Genomic DNA, 17,131 nt, shown 5'->3' on the forward strand with positions numbered 1-17,131 from the left:
CGTTTGTTTAAACTAGTAAACCTAGATTGAAAGAGTTAGAACTGAATTCGGTCCAACCGTATAATTGGAAAGTCCAGAAACTTAACGGGATTGCGGGGGTCTTTTCTCATCGAAACTTAACACGAAACAAGTTCGGCCAGGGCCAGGTGTTGAGTATTGCTTTGAATTCGGGCGTTTCAATCGATTCGCACTTGGAAAACATTCGCTTTTTAAACGATTTTCTATTTTTATTCAGTTATAACAGTGTATTAAATTTCAAGTCTGTTTTTCCTTAATGTATAAAAGAATTACTCCAGGCCGAGTCAGCCCTTAAAGGTACGGAGGGGTATTTTTCATTAGGTGAAATATGTCAAAAACAGGCAGGACTGTTTCTACTAGCACTGACAAAGTTAAAGAAAGGTAAACTCACGTAATGGCTACTACAATTGGAACTCACTTTAATTATGATAACAATATTTCTAATTGCTTACAGTTTTCACTATTTATGCAAATTTTCCTATTAAAAGACGATTTAATATTGAAGATTATAATTAAGTTAATTAAGGTTGTTCGTTGAGATAAAAGTCAATGGCACGAGCGGGATTCGAACCCACGATCTTCGGCTAGATACGACGCTGCTCTACCACTTGAGCTATCGTGACCTCGATGCACTCGGACACTAACTTCCCGTCTCAACCCCACCTTTTGAAGTTTTCCTCCTTTTTGCCATTTTTCAACTATGCCATTTTATCTCAACTAAAAATCTCAATTAATTGTAATATATTAATTGGTCAAGCGGACCACCAAATTAGTGAATTTAAGTTATAATTAAGAACTGAAATATCATATTGTTTATGTTTAGGTTAATGTGTGTCATTTTGCAACCGGTTATTCACTAATTAGTTGAAGTAGTGAGTAGCGGCCAGGAATGGAGTATTTCATAAAAAAAATTTCATTTTTTGTAAACGTTTCGACCTTTATTCGGGTCTTCTTCAGGGCCTGAACGATCGCAAAATATATGTTGATTGGAAAAAAATATTTATAGAATATGGGATCAGCAGCAGAATACAAAATCACGTTTCACAACAATTTCACACGAAACAAACATGAAACTATAAGAATAGCACCACACTTTATGGGAGTAGGAAATATTTGGTTCAAAATTTATCTTTTTTACATCTGTATACTATGATTATTTTTTCCAATCAATATATGTTTTGTAATTCAACCAAGCCCGAAGATGACCCGAATACATGTAGATACGTTGGTAAAAAAAACCTAAATAAAATAGGTGTATTGAAAAGGTTTAATGTTGTAATCTTGATTTTTTTCTCATTTTTTATTCCTACATATTGACATTATTTTGTTAATTTTTCCTTTTACGTACTGTTTTTAGCAATTAAATATTTTTGAAAATCATGATTAGTAATGAAAATAAAAGAGTTATTAATCTTCGTCTAAGTTCATTAAACTATACTCTATAAAATTGTGAGTGTTCGACCTATTATGGTGAAAGTCATAAGGAACATCTTTGTTAAATAAGTCAAGGAGTTACTGGTCCTAAATCTCCAATAAATTCTTACAAGCTCGCTAAGGAAATAATTTAAGTCAAAGATAAAAACGAATTGGTAAGAATTTACTACTAACTAGCATGCAAATGCTCGAGTTAATTAATGAATGACGAATTAATCTGGTAATTCTTTATCTTTTGAATAAATCTTAAAATCTTAAAACTACTCTTGAATTATTCTTAATAAGCGCAATTGTTTGTGGGCTATTACTCATTATACCATTAACAAAAATGATTCTAAGTTGCTTAATAAGACCTCGTAAATAAAATCAGGTTTTATAAAAAAATTAATAGAAAGTAATTTTGGATATAATTGATATCAGCCTTCAATAATTTGGTCATAAAACACAGGGATAAGTCTAATAACGACGTAAAATTGTAAACGCTCGGTCTCAAATTATGTATTTCAATATGTACGATACCCATGCAATGGGCTGGATGCCAAATGCAATTTTGATGCAAATTAGGTAAATTTTTTTCAGGAGGAATAAAGTTAATATTCATTTTGCCTATCTCCAATATTGGTCATTCATACTGATCATTTCTTTATATCTATGACACACCTATCTTCTTTGAAGTAACACACGTTTTCAGGCAAAAAAGAATCTCTTTGTAACTATTTAAAAATCTGATTATTTAGAGATTAGATTTAAGCCTTAAAATATACTTGAATTCTTTATTAATTATGATGTAAACTTAAAAAGAATTATACTTTGTTATGTTGCTTGTTATATGTATATCTCTCATTTATAATATAAGATTTTTTCGGCATAATTCTAAGGTTAAACAAGAAAATGTTCAAAGTTAATTTTAAACAAGTTCAAATAGAAAGTTGAGAATAATTTACTTTTGGCTTCTCGTTGAAAAAAAGAAATCCACCCTTTTCATGTTTAATTCAAACAGCATTATTCACTACGGCTGAGAATTAGAGTTGGGCAAAGTATCGCCTTCGGTAGTTCACTCCGCCGCAAAGATTATTTTGTTCTGACGTCTAAACCTAATTGTGCGATAGCGTGAACTGTAGTTGCGATATAGAAAAAACGTCTTATTTTACGTAACAAGTTTATTTCACGATTCACAGAACTTGCTAAAGAAAATCAATAAGAAGTTTGACAGTTTCGAAAAAAAATTAGGTACATCCATCAATAGCAACACGAAGCCATCAGAGTGATCAATTTGGACCAATAAAATCTGTTTTTTTTACTTTTTCCAATTTTGTTTTTCCAGGAATGGTTTTTTCTGGTAGTTTTTTTTAATTTTGACTAACCAGGCCCAGATTCGTATAGATTGCAAACAACAAAAATAGGCAGACCAGAGTTGATCAACTAGGATTAAGTGACAGCAAACAAGAAAAGGAGGACCAAAACAAAATCAAAACTTCAATTCTAATAAATAGAATGAAAATTAAAATTGGGTGAGTTAAAAATGATGAAATAACGATACATATTATTAAACAAATCATAATAATAAATAATAAAATAATAATTTTAAATATATCTTCACATTGTCGAAAGAATCAAGATGTTATTTTAAATTTTATTGTTATCATCACTCTTACGTGGGAGTTAACAGCGAGCATTCACTTGCAGGAATCAGATTGGCTCTGTAATTTACGTTTAGTTCTGTGGTTATATGTATATGCCGATCGATTTTTTTTTCGTAAGATTTATTGAACTTTTATCAAAATAATTTGTGCAAGGATTTTTGTACACGGAAAGGGCAAGGTCTAAGTCAGTGGGTTTTGCCCTACTCACAACTCGTTTTGTGGTTACGTTAAGGTCACCGACCATACTCTGGTTTGATAAACGGATCCACTTTCCTCTTTCTATGTTGTTGTCCGCTTCGCGTAAAAGAGATCGTACTTCTTCATCATATCCACAACATCTATCCGCAATAAAAACTGTTGTTGTCAGTTGTTCTAAACGTTCGCTTCTCGCAACTAAAGATGACATAAATGCTCTCAAAAATGATCTGATGTCACTCATGGAGGAAAAGCTCCTATTTATGCACTGAGAAACTCTTTCCTTTCGAGAAAAATCCAGGTAAAAGAATATAATTCTTAAAGGTTCTAAACATAAAAGACGTCACCCAACACTTCTTTTTGTCAGCGAGTGCTCAACATCGACAATTCTCTGCAAAAACACCAGGTGCAACACCTGAATGGTGAAGGTCGGTTAATTCCCCATTACCAGTTACTAAATTCATTAAATTTCGTGGTCCGAATGGGACCTCCTGTCACGAGCGGGATTCGAACCCACGACCTTAGGCTAAATACGCCGCTGCTTTACCACTTGAGCTATCGTGAATTCTATCCACTGGGACACTAACTTACCATCTCAATTCACCTTTCGAATTTTCCTTCTTTTTGCCATTTTTAGAATCCCGCTCGTGACACTGACTTTTTTATCTCAACCAATACTTCACGTAAAAAGTAGTTAAGTGAAAGAAGTTATTTGGTCAATCTGACCGCGAAATATAATGGATTTAATAAATAAAATGAAGTATATCTTCACTAAAGCTCTCTGTGGCCATTTCATTTGTAGCCGAGAGTCGAAAAGATTACACGACATTTGAAAAATGGCAAAAAGGAGGGAAAATTAAAAAAAGGAGGGTAGAGATGGAAGTTAGTGTCGGAGTGGATCGAAGTCACGATAGCTCAAGTCGTAGAGCAGCACCTTATCTAGCCGAAGGTCGTGGGTTCGAATCCCGCTCGTGACACTGACTTTTTTATCTCAACCAATACCTTACGTAAATATTAATTAATTACTAGTTACTTTCTTACATCCTAAAGACAGATTCGTTATTTATCATTAATTCAACTCATATGCCAAGGGTCGTCAGGACCTCACAGCCTTACAGGAAAGAAAAAACAGTACTTCATTATTGAGGAGAGAAATTCAGAGATTGATTCTTCTTCTGAGTATTAAAATTCTTCCAAAAGATAACCTAGTAAAAATTCTTCAGGCCATTGGAGAAAGGATTATCTTTATACACGATGATGGAACCTCCAGGCTGAACTCACTAGGCGGCCTTCTTGAAAGCTATTCACACGGACTACTATTTTTCTTCCAATTCCGAAATATTCTAAATGAGATATTGTTTTTTGGTGTAGCAAAGTTTTTCCAAAATGTTTGTGTCGTTATATTCAGTAAATATAATTGTCTGTTTGTATTAATTACACTTGATTGTGTTTTTATTTCTTTTATTACGTATATTTAAAAACCCCGTTCACTCCGTCTCAATCATATTTTCCTTAAGACTAAATCCTATCTATAATAGAGGCGCAGAGTTCTGTTTGAATAGTAGTTGTAATTTTTTAAATTACCACTCTTAAACAAAGAAATAAAATCGCAGAAAACAGGATTCACAGGAAATTTATTCCCATGTATTTTAAAAATTAAATAATCAAAACAGGACCGTTATTGGTGAAATTTGTGTACTAGAAGTAATTAAAAGTTCATAAGCGAAATAATGTGAACATTTATTTCCTCAGTGTTTCATCTGAGTTCACTGTATGTGCCCTAATTAAAATAATATAAATCAATAGAAGAGCAATTACGTAAAAGTATTTTAGATATGGTTCACCTAAATAATACAGTTACAGGTTATATATGGTTCACCTAAATAGTACAGTTATGTTTTATACATTGCCTCTCCTAGTGTTTGGCCGGGTTTTCCTACACTGTTTCTTTCGATGCAATTCTATTTGGCGAATTGGCAAAATTAAAAATTGCTGAATTTCTATTTGACAAATGAAAATGGGTATTTTTGAAATTTTAACATAACAAAATATTCTTTCAATTAATTACTCTTTATGTAAGGTATTGGTTGAGATAAAAAATTCAGTGTTACGAGCGGGATTCGAACCTACGGTTTTGATCTCAACCAATACCTTACGTAAAGAGAATTAATTGAAAGAAGTTATCTGGTAACGGATTTTATAAGCAAAATGAAGTATCTCTTCACTAAAGCTCTCCGTGGCCATTTCATTTGTCGTCGAGAATCCAATCCGATTACACGACATTTGAAAAATGGCAAAAAGGGGGGAAAATTCAAAAGGTGGGGTTGAGATAGGAAGTTAGTGTCCGAGTGGATCGAGGTCACGATAGCTCAAGTGGTAGAGTAGCGGCGTATCTAGCCGAAGGTCGTGGGTTCGAATCCCGCTCGTGACACTGACATTTTTTATCTCAACCAATACCTTACATAAAGAGTAATTAATTGAAAGAAGTTATTTGGTCAATCGGACCACGAAATCTAATGGATTTAATAACAAAATATGCTATGTAAACTATTGTTAAGAATTTTTTAATCGATCAAACAGCAAAATTTTTGATCGTATAATTGTTTATGGTTAGGTAAAACAAAGCAACGTAACTAGAAATAACATATATCAATGACAATGAGGTCATCAATTCAGAAATCCTAACAGGAAAATACATGAAACATCTCATCGTGATTCTGGAATGCTGTTATAAATCGGGAATTATAAAAGAAAATCTATCGTAAAGCGGTTTATTCAAAATAACGCTTGACTCTCTCGGTTTTACCAGACATAAAATTCTATTTGTTCAACAATTTAAAATATTTCCATTTTTAAGTTAGGATGAAAGTGCGTGATCTTATAGTTTAAAAAAAAGCAGGATATTCTTACATTATTAATAAATATTTATTTAACAAATATATTTTAATTAAATGAACTTTTTCTTCGTAAGCAATTTTTGATCATTTGTAATGACGAGGCTGTTTGAACTATTTCCTGACATTATCGACTTGGGAAGAGCTTGGGGAAAATTGCGCCGTATAAGGGCAGCCTTTGAAATAACACGGTCGGCACATCTTTTTTACGGCCACTTCCATATTCAGTGATGTTCTTATCGTAAAGAAAAAACGAAGTTCTCTCTTCACCGAGAAGCTCGTCGAGGATAATAAAACAAGGAAAACGCCAAAACCTTTTAATATCAGGGTATTTCTTACTCCGACATCCACCGGCTGTCATTAATTGATTTAAGACTTGTGTGCAAAATTCACGGGGATTTGACCGATATCTTACTCCAAGAGGATTCAACTTCAAAGCTGGCAAAAGCCTAAATCCTGTACCACTTTGGATTAGGGCGGCCAGTTACGAAACGCCTTCTTCAGCGATCTGCCCGCTGATCAATTTAAAGTCCGTAGATTAACATCAACCTTTCTATGTAAGAGAAAATGATAATTACGTAAGTTCAGAACTTATAGTTTAGGGAGGACGGTGGTAGGCGCGAAGACTTTACTTAAGTTAGCATGATATAATTTCTATTTTATAATTTATAAAAATCTCTTTCTACCTTTTCTCTCTTTTTTAAAGCAAAATAAGCTTAAGCAAAATTTTATTAACCGTTAGCAAAATCAGCGAGGTTAAACCATTTTACGCTTAGGCAAAGTAGTTTATTAAATTTGCAGATCTCGCCGTTTAACCTTCTAATCTTCGTGTCGGGGCGCGACTTACCAAAAAAACATGTTTCGTACTTAACTCCATGTTCTGGAATTAAATCGCAAACTTTTGACCTTTGTGACCCGTCACATTTTGCGAAAGGAAATTAGAATCTCAATGAATGGGGGGGTATGACTACAAGGCCAATAATAATCGTTCTTATTAACCCCTTTCTTCTTTAAAATGTTCTTTCACACTCATAACTTTCCGTTCTCTAAAACCCATTGCATTTCTAAACTTCTTAATGATTATCTATACACAAACCATTGCTGTCCGATATTAGCAATAATTTCTTCAATTATGTAAGGCATAATTATATTTTAAAGTGCGTTCTTTTTCATTCTGTATGTATTACATAATTTTTATATAAGTTGGTCCAATGGGTTTGACGTGAAAATCATTAAAACTGACTTCTTATTTTATTATGTACAACATTTACATCTCTCTCACCCAAACCCACACTCTCTCACATATACACACGCACACACACATACACACACTCGTGTCGTTGTGTGCGACCTAAATTAGCTTTTTCTCAAATAAAACGATAATCATTCATTTATTCATTCAGTCTCACTCTCTCTCTCCCTCTCTCTCTCTCTCTCTCTCTCTCTCCCTCCCTCTCTCTCTCCCCTCACTTCTCTCTCTTTCCCTCTTTCTCTCGGTCTCTATTGTTATTTTTTTCTTCTGATAGAAGTTAGGTTTGTTATTATTTAAAGATTTCTTTTTATTTTGAATATCTTAATCCACTGTAAGTAAGTATATAATTTTTTAAGAGATAATTAATTTTTTCAACTTTGTTGTGTATAGTGGACTAAGTAGAGTAAACATCAAACTATGTGTAAAAATATTAAACTGTAATATTAATATTTCCCCTATCTTTTTCCGCAATTAAGTACCAAGATTGTCATGTTAAGATGTTGCTAATGTATCTTTACAACTGTCAGTTAAGTTTATAATGTTAAACCCTTACAAATGTCTATTGTCATTTTTTTTTCTTCTCCTGATAGAAGTTAGGTTTGCTATTATCGTATTTAATAATTACTTTTTATTTTGTATGTGTTAATCCACTGTAAACAAGTATATAGCTTGTAAGAGATAATTAATTTGTTCATCTTTGTTGTGTACAGTAGATTCAGTAGAGCTTATAAAATCATGTTAGTGTAATTTCACTTTAGGTGTAAGAGTGGTCCTAGACCACCTGGAGCGATTGTTAAAAAAAGCGATAATCAATCAATCAATCTCTTGTCTCTCTCTCTCTCTCTCTCTCTCTCTCTCTCTCTCTCTCTCTCTCTCTCTCTCTCTCTCTCTCTCTCTCTCTCTCTCTCTCTGTTTCTCTCTATCACTATCTATCTATCTCTATCTATCTCTATCTATCTCTATCTATCTATCTATCTCTCCCTCTTTTATCTCCTCTCCTTTTTCACTTTCTCTCTCTCTCACCTCTCTTTTTCTCTCCTCTCACTTGTTTCTCTATCTCACACACACACTTGTCGTTAGCAACCTAAATTTGCAATTTTTTAAAAATAAAACTACATTCATTCAGTCTCTCCCTCTCTCTCCTCCCATCACTTCTCTATATATTCATCTTCATATCCATGTATCGTTCTAAATATCTTACATTCACATTCGAAACAAAAAACTGTATTTTCCCCGCTACCTTCCTGTTAAATTTTTCATCAAGATAACCTTAGGCTATCTGTTAAAATAAGCTAGGATGATAGTTAAAGAGGATAAACACATATTTTTATCAGTTTTTGCCGTCTAATAAAAACCCGACTTTAATAAAACAGTTTCTTAATGGAAAAGTTTTTAACATCAACCTTATTTTAAAGACTTAACAACCTTGAACAAAATCTTCGTAACAAAACAAATATGTATTTTTATTTAACGAAGTATTTGTTAAATTCAATAACCAAAGTTATTATTTTGGCTTTAACGTGGTAGAATACACCGGCACACAAGCATTCAACCGAATTGAGAATATTAATGTACAAAGTTTGTTTCTAAACGGTTTTCTCAGTCCGACCACTGACGTTACAAGAGAAACCGTGAATTAATTTAAGTGCCTACTAATCAGAATTGCCCACAAACTACTTAGAGAAGTTTTTCGTCAATTCACACCTTTGAAATTGTTTAATGATTAATCCCTCAGATTACGTTTATTTTAATGTTAGCGCCCGGTCTAAAATCAAAACGGTCGAATTAGGATCGGTTTTCGTCATGTGCAAATAAAACGCCCACTCGGTCAAATATTGACTTGGTGTAGCTAAAAAAAATTATTTTGTAATAGCAGCGATCACGTTGGTAATCAAGTTTGACGCCATGCTTTTGTCTGAAATTACGTTATTTTAAAAGGATAAAGTAATACTGGATTCTTAGAAACGAAATATTTACCTATTACTATCAAGCAGCAAAATATGAATTGTTTATTTTTTGAGATAGCAGATTAGAAAGCTCAGAGAACAATAGAACAAATGTGTATTTACGGATTTTGAATTTATTTACAATTTAAATGATATAGTTGGTATGTCTGTACCATTTATTTTTGTTAAATTTGGAGAAAAAATAAGTTTTTTGAACGTGACCGAAAATTTTCTGCCTGTTTTCCACTATTTACAGTCGTAAATAAAACTAATGCATTCAAACCTAGAAACAAGCTCATTCTATCAATGTATAAATATACACAATTCTTAGATAAAAAAATAAAAATTCTAAAGACAAATTAACTTTAATGTTTTTTATATCAAATAAAATTCAAAAGAAATAGAAAATTTAATGTCTATAACGCTGTATTTTAAACTATCATTTCACAAAAAGAATTAAGTGAAAATTTACTAAGCCTTTCAGGTTTTATATTAGTTTGATGGATATTTATCAAAAATAACGAAGATTTTATTTCAACATGTATTTTATTTGAATACATACACTACAAAAAATTCCTCCCATTTTCACAAGTACGTTGCAATTCCAATTTAACAATGGTTAAATGATAAATTTACATGTGTAACGAAATCAACGAGGGCTATTAAAAAGAAATTAAATATTTATGCTTCTTTTTATACAAATGCAGTTTTATTTGAATAAATCCTCAAGAAGAAAATTTCTAATCAATTCCTGGATTACTTTTCATACAGAACAATGTGACATAAACAAGTGTTCTCGTGTACATTTGAAGAAAATTTCAACCAACTTCAATTTAACAACAGTTAATTAATCTACGGATTTAAAAATACTTTTGGCCCTGTTTAAAAATAAAACTCATTGCTAAGTGACTAAAACTTTACATTTCTAAAAAGTCCAAGTTGATTTATGAGAAATTTTTCAGAATGAATGAGAGATCTTCACTAAAATGATTGACGCGGGTATTGCCTGTACCAAGTTATAATGAAATTCAAAAATATTTACCGATTTTTATTATTATTACGCTGCTAATCAGGGTACTGTTCAAATTATTTTTAATGACCATTTTTAATTGATTTAATATGCATTAATTAATTAAATGTACAATTCTTGACTCTATGCGAGTTTATGTATAACATTATTTAAACAATAAGATTTTATTGTTTTCCAGGTTTATGTTCTAAAACAATTAAATAGCAATGCGTAAAAAAATTAATACTCATTTATTAACTAATTTAGATATGGTATTGTTTATAAAAATTTATATTGGAGTATGTAGTTTATTTATGTTTAAAATGATTATGTCGTGCCCACTCTCAACACGACAGACAAGAATGGCACATCTACACAGAAAACAAACACTTTGAGCCCTGAAGATGATCTCAATAAAGATCGAAATGTTGGCACGATAAATGTTTTCTAAAACCTACTTCACACCAGACCGCATCTCACGATCTCCGAATAACTTATGTTTTAAAACAATTAAATAACAATGCGTAAAAAAATTAGTAATTTATTAACTAATTTACAAATGATATTGTTTATGAAAATTTGTATTGGAGTATGTAGTTTATTTATTTTTAAAAAAAGAAACAAACTTTAAAGTGAGTAGCTGCAAAGTCAGGCAAGGGGAGAAGTTTTCATATGGAGATAAATTTTTCACTTTTTTATTAAACTGTAAGAAAATGTTCTCATGTCAACGCATTTCCTCTTTATGTCTTTTTTATATTATTCTTCTAACTTTAAGAACTTGCGGTTTTTCCCTTATTATTTACACACAAAAATATTATCGTCGGCTTTAATGTTTAATATTGATCTTCTTAAGCAGTTTTTTTTTAGTAAGGAAGGCTTTTTTTTATCATCAAAAACTGTCATAGTTTTGTTTTAAATACATTCTAAACAGCGCGGAGGTTTTCTCGTAAATGAATGATATTTAGCATTTAATGTGATATCTAGGCTTCTATTGTGAATTTGCGAGATTGTAAAAAATTCTTTGTGTTTACGCCAATGTAAACATTTTTCATTTACGATGAATAATTTAAGTTTTTATGTGTGGTGTAATTGTAATACATATTGTAGTAGTAGTATTGTACACTATGGTAATTAGTGACCGTTAGTAGATGATTATTCAGAAATCGTGAGATGCGGTATGATGTGATGTAGATATCAGAAAAACATTTTCTTTATCGTGCCAACGTTTCGATCTTTTTTGAGATCATCTTCAGGGCTCTCAACACGACACGCAAAAATGGCACACTTACGCAGAAAACATACACTTTGAGTGAGTAGAAATACTTTGATTGACTATAAAAAATATATTTTTTGCATTGTATAAATTAACTTTTTTCCACATCCCACATGTATTTGTTAAATTTAAACAATGTTTGTAAATCCCAGGCCCTGAAGAGTATCTCAATAATGATCGAAACGTTGGCACTATAAAGAAAATGTTTTTCTGAAACCTACGTCACACCAGACCGCATCTCACGATTTCTGAATAGTTAAGTTTTTATATTTTTTTTTCTTCCTTTTCTGGGGAAGCATGACATATGTAACGGTTTAAGCCAAAATTTAATAAATTTAAGAACGGACTGAAGTGAGAAAAAGGCATCGCTTTTTAGTCAGTTGCCTTCAAGTCACTACTCACGAATGTTCCGTGTGCACTCTTTTGTCAGTTTCTCTCAAGTCACCAATACGCACGACGAGAGAGCAGCTGTGAGGACGAGAGCAGAAGGTAGTTCGTGCGTACTGGCGACTTGGGAGCAACTGAGAACTGACTAAAAAGTGACGTCTCTTTCTACCACCGTTCTTGGATCTACAAAGTTTTCTGCCTAAAAAGAATTTATTTACAGAACGCTTTGCAAAAGAAGGAAAGGATAAAAATTTAAATTATTAACCGTAAATGAACAGTTTACATTACCGTGTACAATTCGAGTAAACAAACAAAACCCAACAAAATAAACATCGGATCATCTAGAATAATATTTTTTCTAATAAAGCCAACATACTCAAATTAATTCATCTTCAGAAGCCTGTATATACTAGAATATTTGTATAAAAACGAAACAATATGAAATAAAAATTAATTCAGTCAGTCAAATTTTAAATAAAATGATGTTTCTTTACTATTGTCATATTCGAAAATTACATTTCAGACATGAAAGTAATATTATAAAATAAAAGCTTTATGTGCAAACAAATCTTTCAAAAGTAATAAGTAATGATTGTTAATACCATAAGTTTTAAAGCAGGTCACTGTTAAAGTGTATTAAAGCATCAATTTTTTATCTCAATATAAACATTTAATATAGATTTAATGCTCCTTATGGTATTAAACTTCATAAATGAGTAATAAACGACAAAATATTTTTTTTAAACAAAATTCATCTTTTTATGATCTCGCAATGTACGACATAGATTAAAAGTATTTTATCTCAACAAACTATAATCGTGTTATAATAAAACTTTGTTTATAGAAAGAGTAGAATAGAAAATATGTGAAATTAATAAACAAAATATTTTGCAATGATATAAATCTTTTTCTAGGTTGTATATAACATTTAACAGAAGTGTTTTACAAACAATTTTTAGCCTTTAACATTCGACACCATTGGTTTATAAGGTATAGTAATAAAAAAGTAACACATTTCTAAGTCGTATAAATGAAATAACTATTGTTTTTCGACGTTAAAATATAAAAACAAATCTGATAATTTTTTGTGGCAATATCGTCAGGACAAACAATGACGAATCTCTACACGGAGCACCTGTAAGCGATGAAAAAACAAGCCTGAACTGCGGTATCAAACTGTTTGATTAATAAATTACGTGATGAGGTTATTAATTTTATGAAATGAATTTAAATTATATTATACTCATTACATGACGAAAGTATAATTTATCGATATATAGATAAACAGTGAAAATTTGATCAACTATAAATATTTATTCAATCCTTTTCCATACGTAGAAGAAAATAAATCCAATTTATTTTTTATTGATTAAAATTTCAATTTAATGGAAATTTTTAAAAATACTTCTGTCGAAAATTATTTGATGGTTTATTTAAAGATAGTGAACTTTTCACTTTTTGTAAATACGATTTTATATTAAATTATTTTTGTCTGATATGGTTAAACCTTAATTTTAAACTGAAAATAGTTTTTAAAAACGAACTGATTTAAAACCAATGTTATTAGTGTTCCTTTTGAAAAAAATATTGAAATTGTCTTTACCAAAAGCTACACGTATTTTTCAGGAAAAATTGAATTATTGATGTTTAAAGGAATCGCTTAATAACTTTTAAATTGTAATAGTTAAAAATTTTCTGTACGTCATAGTAGCTTGTTTATGTTTATATGCTACTCATAGTTTAACATATCTGAGCCCAATGGACTACCCTTCCATACTGTTTGAAATTTAAATTGTCATTGAAAATTTACATCTTAAGAAAACACGAAATATTAAAAAAATATCGTATATTAGTTATCTGCTAATCGTAGTTTAAAATTTAAAAATAAAACTTGGCGATATGAATGCGACACACTTAACTCTTCGTTGTCATTGATTACGATTTCCTAAACACAAATATGTTAAGGAATTGATTTATAAATGTGTTAATTTCAGTACTTTAGTATTTATATTTGAAAAATTTAAGAAGGAAGTTTTACAACTTAGGAATAAAAATGTGTTTTGTAGTGACCTGTTGTTTTATAATTTGTTGAAGTCGTCAGGAGCGGTGAAGATTGAGGTAGTTTAGAAAAACACATTTTTCATTTTTTGCCGACGTTTCGACCTTTATTCGCGTCATCTTCAGGGCCTGGGTAAATTACAAAAATATGATGATTGAAAAAAAAATTTGAGATGTAAATATAAATTTTGAACCAAGTATTTCATACTCACATAAAGTGTGATGCTACTCTCTTGGTGTCATATTGGTTTTGTGTGAAAGTGTTGTGAAACGTGAAATTGTATTCTGCTGTTTTTACAGTATTGTGACAAGGTGGGGGACGCGGTAAATCTGGGAAAATTTCTTTGATCATAGGCGGTTTTATTTAACTCAAAGGAAGACGAGAATGGGGATTTTCCATTCCAGAAAATGTTTTGTAATTTACCCAGGCCCTGAAGATGACCCGAATAAAGGTCGAAACGTCAGGGGGTGGGGCAAATAAAAATGAAAAAGGTGTTTTTCTAAACTACCTCATTCTTGACCGCTCCTCACGGCTCCAACAAATTAGGAATAAAACTTGGCAACTTGACCACTTTCTTATACTGCCTACGGGATTTTGGATTGCCGTTTAATATAAAGATTCCCTAAATATTTATATTTGAAGGAAACTCATAAAGTGACGATTTCAGTACTTTATTATTATTAGTTTTAAAACTCTGGAAGAAGTTTTAGAACCTTGGAATACAATTTGGCAACTTAACCACTCTCGCACACGACTTAAAAGACTTTGATTTGTGGTTTAAAATTAAAAAGCAAATGTAAATTTATGTATAAAGAAAATTCTTTATAAAATGGAACTTTTAATAGTTTAAAAAATGAACATCTTGTTACTCATATGTAAAAAATTTAGGATTAAAATTTGGCATGTGAACCAAACTAACACAGTTTTAGTACTGTCTACACATGATTTACTTTTAATCATTTTTTAAATTTAATGTAAGTAACTTTAAAAACGCGAAAAGTGTTTTACATCAAGGAAGATCAGAATAGGTTTATATATCCTAGAATACCTCTAATAAAAAGACAAATCCTCAAAAGAAATCAACAAACCTAGGCTGGTTGATGAGGCGGACAATCCGAAAATTGAGCCGATATATGATAAAACTTCGGAATGACAAATTTGCGTTTTTCTTTAATTCTCTCGTCGCGCGATCTGTGCGTGGTGCCGATGGTGCACAGGGGTTGCTCTTTCAGCAGAGTTCACAAGGTGACTGAGCTGCCGCCCAACGCCGCTCCCTCCTCGGCCGGCCTCAGTTTTCCCACCCCTATTTAACGGGGATGCGTCCCAGACCCCCGCAATATACCGAAAACCCGCCCCGTCTATTGCTTCAACGGGACACTCCAATTTCGATATCTGGCCGCACGTCGGTCTCGAGGACCCTTGACGGTTTGTTCGGTTAATCGCAATAAAAAGATTTGTTTTTCTGCTCTATTTCCCTCTTCAGTAGAAAATTATCTATGGGGAAAAATTCATTGTATCTTCACAAAATGGAAAACTGTCTATTTGTTACACTGAAAACACGCACTACTTTTATTTAGATTCTGACTTTCGATATGGCAAATAGACAGTCGTACCCATACCACATGTAATATGAAAATATTTACTTAATATGATTCATTTACTTCAATCAATTATTCATTTTGTCTAAGGTTTGTTTCTTGGTTGAGATGAAAAGTTAGTGTCATGAGAGGGATTCGAACCACGACCTTCGGCTATCAAAGTCGCGGATAGCTCAAGTGGTTACAGCAGCGGCGTATTAAGCCAAAGGCCGTGGGTTCGAATCCCGCTCGTGCCATTCACTTTTTCATCTCAACCAAAACCTTAGATTAATTGAAATAAAGTTATGGTCAATCATGACCGATAAACATATATGGATATGTATAATATAATTAATTTACGTTAGAAAACATTATTTCCGATATGATTAATTATCAGCCTACAAATTTTATTTTTAACAATTCTAATTTTATACTAACAAATTCAAATTTTATATTAACAAACGATAAGGGATAAGGCCATTTAGAAAAATAACACTCAGTTTACTTATCGAACTTTAACATCTTTCCTTAATATTTTTCATCCTCTTCATCGGAACCATGATACAATTTTTACTAAATTAAAAATATGTAAAAATTACAAGCCAGTTCTACTAATATTTTTTAAAACAGGGTACGGTCAAATTATGCACCATACTTATTTTAATTAATCATGTTTAATGCTTTATAAAATTTGAATATTGAATAAAAATTCAAACATTTATGGGACCGTAGAGCCAAGTGTTAAGTCGTCCGACTCCTGTTTGCAACGCTTGTGGATCTGGGGTCGAATCCCGTTAGACCTATAATTTTTTAATCGATTCTAGTATTCAAAATGTATTGTAAAACGACAATTGGACGTTTAACTGTACTATATGACAGGAATTAATTTGCCTTACTTTTATCCAAATAATAAATAATTTGAGATTTAGGCCTTTTCCCAATTTGTTATACCATTGAATGCCTGCTAATGTTTGAATAAAAGTTGTGCGTGCAAGATTTCTTTTTTCAAAGGTTTTTGAGGCTGCCGGAGCAGAAAAATGAAATGGAAGAAAATATAAATTGCGGGGGAATAAACTGCAATGCCCAAAATCGCAATTTAAATAAGAAAAATAGCTCCCTAAAAAAAAAAAAGTAAAGAAAAAGAAATGCTATTGTGTTTTGTTTCTTATTATTGTTATGTAGAATTAGTTATCATATTTGAATGGAAGAATAAAAGGATAAGGATGAGCCTATACTCATGCTGAGACTGTTGCTGGTCTGACTCCATTATTATTATTATTAGCCATACAAGCCTACGGGGAATTTTTAAATTATGGAACAAAAATTCACAATTCTAATTAAAAAAAGAAACAGAAATAAATTTCATAATTTTATTAAATTTTATGGAATTTAAAATGGGAATTTTGTATACATTTGGCCTTCCGAATTAAGAATTTTTAAAGAA

The 17,131-nt window shown here is 31.6% G+C and overlaps 1 protein-coding gene across 1 annotated transcript in view; it reads right to left on the reverse strand.

The window, feature by feature from the left end:
- The window catches only part of LOC106667885 (insulin-like growth factor-binding protein 7), a 184,009-nt gene extending 168,524 nt beyond the window's left edge, over positions 1 to 15,485 (reverse strand). The window contains exon 1 of the mRNA XM_014396126.2: positions 15,199 to 15,485. The gene's annotated coding sequence lies outside the window, so the exon portion shown is untranslated. The remainder of the gene's footprint in view (positions 1 to 15,198) is intronic.
- Positions 15,486 to 17,131: the final 1,646 nt, after the last annotated feature.

This window comes from Cimex lectularius, unplaced genomic scaffold (assembly GCF_000648675.2).
Source record: "Cimex lectularius strain Harlan isolate CLEC.00 unplaced genomic scaffold, Clec_2.1 scaffold232, whole genome shotgun sequence".
NCBI classification, from domain to species: Eukaryota; Metazoa; Arthropoda; class Insecta; order Hemiptera; family Cimicidae; genus Cimex; species Cimex lectularius.